This window comes from Heterodontus francisci, unplaced genomic scaffold, assembly GCF_036365525.1.
Source record: "Heterodontus francisci isolate sHetFra1 unplaced genomic scaffold, sHetFra1.hap1 HAP1_SCAFFOLD_69, whole genome shotgun sequence".
In the NCBI taxonomy this organism is placed as follows: Eukaryota; Metazoa; Chordata; class Chondrichthyes; order Heterodontiformes; family Heterodontidae; genus Heterodontus; species Heterodontus francisci.
In genome coordinates this window covers 9,314,095-9,320,107 of record NW_027140851.1, presented here as the reverse complement: position 1 = coordinate 9,320,107, position 6,013 = coordinate 9,314,095, and positions in this window count along the sequence as shown.

Genomic DNA, 6,013 nt, shown 5'->3' with positions numbered 1-6,013 from the left:
AGCACTGTATACCTCCCTCCAGACCAAAAAACAGCCACACAACACCATGCTGATAAAAGACCTTCTGAAATCTGTTATTATACTTATAAATATTTACTGTTGGGCTGATTTATTATAAACATGTTATTACTCATGTTTAATTTCACCCTTTTATTTTATTAACTTCTCAATCCATTTCTGATTCCAGCTGAATCCCTGTTTTTTTATACTATTTCCCAATCCAACCATGATTATTCAATGCAAACCCTGGATGGAAATAATTGCGCCCTGTGAGACGGCATAGGAGGCGAAGGAGCCCATAGACTGGTGACAAAGACGACTTTCACACCCAGAAATCAATTGAGGATTTTAACTGGAATTACACGAGCGGTTGGTGGGAGCCCCGCCAGTTGTTCAGGTCGCCCAGTAAAACAAGGCAGTCTCGTAGCAGGATTAGGGGAGGCCTCCACCGTGGGTAATCTCTGATCAATGGACGAACCACTGGCAGCAAAGGCCACCACACGCTAAACACCGTGCACTCAACAAGCAGCCTCACAAATCTACCGGGGGCTACTGGACTGGCACTGGTGACCCTGCTGCACTTACCAGCGGTCTAAGATTCTAAAGGGCTCCTGGTCCCAATGGCCCGACCTGATTCAACCTGGCGACATGGGCAGATTTATCTAATTTCCAGGACTCCGGCAAAGTCCTGCTCCCGAGCCTCGTGTAGTACCAGCAGTGGGCCACTCTCCCTAACTAGCCAAGGTGATCCCACTTCACTTACCTGGCTTCTGTGTATCCAGCGATGGGCCGCGTCCCATGTCTGATCTTGTACCAGCAGTGGCCTCCGCTTCCTTACTGGCCCAGACGGCCATGCCATACTTACCAGGACTGTAGGACTGGCACTGGCCGCCACTCCCTGACTGGCCCGGATGTAGGGCCACAGACCTGAAAGCTTAACTCTGCTTCTCTCACCACAGATGCAGCCAGACCTGATGAATACTCCCAGCACTTCCTTTTTTTAAATTTGCTCTTAATATTTGGCTTAAACTTGAGTGAGGGAGGAGTGAGGATATTGTCCTCATTCACATTATTATAATTTATTAAACGCCTTCTACCCTCTCAAGAATAATATTCAGCTACCCTCAATTGTTTGTACTTTTAACAATTGAGTGTTACTTCGGACAGGGTACGGCTTGTAGTTTGAGAGAACATTTTTATTTTATAGAAATGAAACAAGAAATGCTGGAACCACTCAGCAGGTCTGGCAGCATCTGTGGAAAGAGAAGCAGAGTTAACGTTTCGGGTCAGTGACCCTTCTTCAGAACTGGCAAATATTACAAATGTCACAGGTTATAAGCAAGTGAGGTGGAGGTGGGGCAAGAGATAACAAAGGAGAAGGTGTAGATTGGACAAGGCCACATAGCTGACCAAAAGGTCATGGAGCAAAGGCAAGCAATATGTTAATGGTGTGTTGAAAGACCAAGCATTAGTACAGATAATGTGTCAACGGACTGAAGATTGAACAACAGCAAGTGAAAACATGAAAAACAACAGTGGGTAAGCAAACTGAACAAACTAAATGAAATAAAAAAAAGGCAAAAAAAAAAGATTGGAAAAATGTAAAAAAGAAAAAAAAGATAAAAAAACTAAAAATAAAAGTAATATGGGGGGAATTTATGCTCTGAAATTATTGAACTCGATGTTCAGTCCAGCACGCTGTAGTGTGCCTAATCGGTAGATGAGATGCTGTTCCTCGAGCTTGCGTTGATGTTCACTGGAACACTGCAGCTATCCCAGGACACAGAAGTGAGCATGAGATCAGGGGGCAGTGTTGAAATGGCAAGCAACCGGAAGCTCAGGGTCCTGCTTGCGGACTAAGTTTTCAGAAGAAGGGTCACTGACCCGAAACGTTAACTCTGCTTCTCTTTCCACAGATGCTGCCAGACCTGCTGAGTGGTTCCAGCATTTCTTGTTTCATTTCACATTTCCAGCATCCACAGTATTTTGCTTTTATTTTTAATGTATTCTTCATTTCACGCAGTTAGTTGTTTTAGCTATTTTGTTGTCATGCCAATATGTTATAGTGCAAGCTGTTGCAGACCGTATTCCCCCACCCTCGCCCCATCAATACAAAGAAAATACATGGCTAACTGTCCCTCGCCCCAGTTAAAATACTTGCGTTTAACATGTGACCTCCCCACCAGCTGCACAAAGTGCTGAGTTCATACATTCCCCTCCCCACCCTACACTGTAATAAAAATCATAAGTTGCCTCCTCGCCACCTCCATGGCGCCAGCTTTCCCTGCATGGGAAAGTGATGGAATGTGAGTGCCAACCACAGCACGCAGGAATGCAGTGAAAAGCAAGTTTATTTATTCATATCCTTTATTGAAATATTTAAAGTTGGGTCCCATCGCTGAGTGGTAGCAGGGCCATCATGGAGCCTCGTTACCGAACGGAATATCGGGCCGACAAATAGGGCTCCTTGGTGGGCCGATGCCTCATCGATTATCGTCACCACCCAAACCATGGAGTCCGATTTCAGGAGCTCAACTAAATTAAGCCAAATGTTTCATTCCACTGACCATTCGTCAGAAATGGGACAGATTAGATTTGGAACATTTTTGAAAAGTAGGCATGGGAAAGGTGGTATTGCGAGTATTATGATCAACATTGAGTTTAACAATTTCACCATTTTCCTTCAGTCATTTAATCTATCCTGCCTTCCTCCATATCACAGACCTTCCTTTTTGTTGTTTCATATCCAATCATTTAAATACATCATTGAATACAGCAACATATTTATAATTCTCAATAAGTCCTCAATAAAACTGGTAACTTTGATCCAGCCTGATGATAATTTCCCTGTTTATTTCCCTCCCTCACAGTTAACTTGCTAACGATTGGGATCCTGTCTCGGGGAAAGTGCAGTCTCTCCAAATGTGTCACGCGCTACATGGTGGCCATGGCAGCGGCGGATCTACTGGTAATTATCTTCGACCTGATATTGAGACACATTCCCAATATTTATAGGGCACAATTTCTGTTCCTGCTGTCTACCCATGTTTGTAATATCCACGCCGTCCTGCTTTACGCAGCCACAGACTGTTCTGTCTGGTTCACTGTCACTTTCACGTTTGATCGATTTGTGGCCATTTGTTGCCAGAAGCTGAAAAGTAAATATTGCACCGAGAAAGCGGCGGCTGTGGTTCTGGGAACAGTAACTGTGCTGAGCGGCTTAAAGAACATCATCTGGTATTTTATGTTCACAGCTCGCTATCAGCTTTACAACCAATCTTGGTTTTGTGATGTATCAATGGCTGTTCGGTTCTCTCGTGTCTGGGGAGCAATCGAATTCCTCCATCACATTCTCACCGTGTTTGTCCCATTTGTGGTTATTCTGCTGCTCAACGCTCTCACCGTCAGGCACATTTTAGTGAGCAGCAGAGGACGCAGGAGACTCCGGGTTCACAGCAGTGGCGAAAGGCGCAGAGACACAGAGATGGAGAGCCGTAGGAAATCCATCATTTTACTGTTAGTTATCTCGGGGAATTTCATCCTGTTATGGGCTGTTTTAATGGTGTATTCGATGTGGAACCGTATGTATTGGTTGGGGTATCGGTCTGTACCTGTTCAAGTGCGGGAAGCTGGCTTCATGCTGCAACTCCTGAGTTGCTGCACAAACACGGTAATTTACACTGTGACCCAGACTCAGTTCAGAGAGCAGTTGAAGAATCTGCTGAAATATCCGTTTACTTCAATTGTTAAATTCATTCAATGATGAGAGGGACTGAATCACTGACTATTTCCAGCAGCGGGGTGGGCGGGGTGGGTGGAGTGGTGCTGTTGCAATGGAGACAGAGCGGGGGCTGGGCCTGTCGCTATGGAGACAGAGTGGGGGCTGGGCCTGTCTCTATGGTGATGGGAGAATTGGGCGGTGCTGTCGGTATGGTGACTGAGTGGGGACTTGGCCTGTCCCGATGTGATGGAGCACGGCCGGGCCAGTTCCTCTTATTGACTCGAAAGTGAGGTTGGGCCTGTTCCACATGGGGAAGACTGAGGGGGTGGGAACTGTTCCCCATGGTTACGGGCCGTGGTGGGGGGAGGTATGATCTCCATGATGAGGGGCAGTGGGTGCGAGTCCTGTTGCCCTTGGAGTTGGGGTTCGGGCTGTTCCCAAGGAGAAGACGTAATTGACATGTTGTGGTGCCTGACATCCGCCAGTCGCGTCCACTGGCTCGCTCGATAGAAACCAGGACAAGAAGTAAAAAGACGGCGATCGCGGGAGCAAGCAGGGATCAGAAGCAGGAGGGAGCAGGGAGCAGAATCGAGAGGAAGACAGTAGCAGAATCGGGAGTGAGCGGGGAGCAGAGGCAGTGCGGATGGGAGGAAGCAGCCAGGGAGCAAACGAGTGTTCCAAAGGTAGGTGAGAAGTGGTGAGGTTGGGAGTGAGCAGCCAAGGGGACTGGGGTGGGAGGGGGGAAGTGGCGAGGCCGTGGCCCAGTGACCGACAGGTAGGTGGGTGGCTGAAGCAGAGAGGTTGTGGCCGAGGGGGGACAATTGGCCAACATGTGGGGTGCGGTGCAAAGCAGGGAGCAATAGGATGACAGGTGGAGGACGGGATGAAGCGGGTGTTGGAGAAGTGGCCAGTCCAGGAACGAAGGCCCAGCAGCTGAGGGGATGAAGTGGGAGCGAGTAGCCAAGGGGAGAAAAGGCGGACAAGTTGTGGGGGGGGGGGCGGTCTAGTTGAAACGGGGAGTGCGTGGCCGAGGGGGAAGAAGTGGCGAGGCCTTGTGGAATTGTGTTATGGGAATTACACCCCCCACCCGCCCCCGAAATAGACTTTAAAACTGGATTTTATAAAATATAGGGGAAAACGAAACTCTCACAGACACTATTTCTGTGAATAAAAGCCAAACCTCATCACAAAGCACACAGAAGTAGGCTGCAAATCAAGAGGTCAATTTTAAGCATTTCAACGTCACAACAGAACTGCTCCTGTTAAAGGACTGGAATTTGGGACATTATCATAACTGTGACACAGGATAACTGCCGTCAGCTAATCCAATGAAATAATTAGAGAGGGAAATGTCACCGTAGCATTCTCTCCTCGAAAGATAAGATAGAAACGTTTTCATGTACTGGAGCCTGGAATGCCTCACCTTGGTGGAGTTCTTTGTTTGCGGTCATGGAAATTACATCGGCACTGAGTGGATCAGGCAGGTAACAGACGAAAGGGATTAAAAGGTGCCAAGGGAAGACCATCGAGCAGGATGGCTTCAGGAGATGTGGTAATGATATTTCAATAAGGATCATCATAAAAAGGGCAAAATCAAAGGGTTTGAGACTGCATTCAAGAAGGAGGGCAAGGAACGGTCAACCTGTCTACTGGACCTACAAATACTTACAGAAGGACCCGGCCACGTGGCGGGTTGTAAGTTATCAGCCAAATCCAAGGGGTATTTTACGCTGAGAGGTTGAAGCAATTTTAAGTGCAACAACCAAATCCTGCGTGGGTTTGGGTTTTGAATTGAATGAGTTTGGGGCAGAAACGCTGAGTTTTGTCTGTGTTTTTTTCGAAAAAGGTTTATCTTAAAAGTCGTTGTGACTTGGGTGGGAGCCGAGGTAAAATCGTGCAGGGATATAGATTGGAGTAACCAATCAAGGTGCCATATGGTGACCTTTAAATTACTTTAGAGTTCTTTGCATCAGGGTGTTAGGAAGCATTTAATAAACACTTTTGTGGTTCATACCAACCCTGTCTATGCAACTTATCCTTGATAAAATACTAAAGTCAAGAACTATCAATAAGGTGGGGGGGGGGCGGGAGGGAGAACTGGTGCGGGAACCTTTTACACACGGGCGGACCTGATGATCACGGTAGATTTGCGCACTGGCAGAGGGCCAGCTAAACGGTTTTTGCAGGTTGCAAGAAAGACCCGGAGTACTGCAGTGGGGCGGGGGGGGGGGGGGGGGGGTGGGGGGGGGAGGTGGGTGCAAAAATCACAAGCATATCTTGCGACTGTGATTG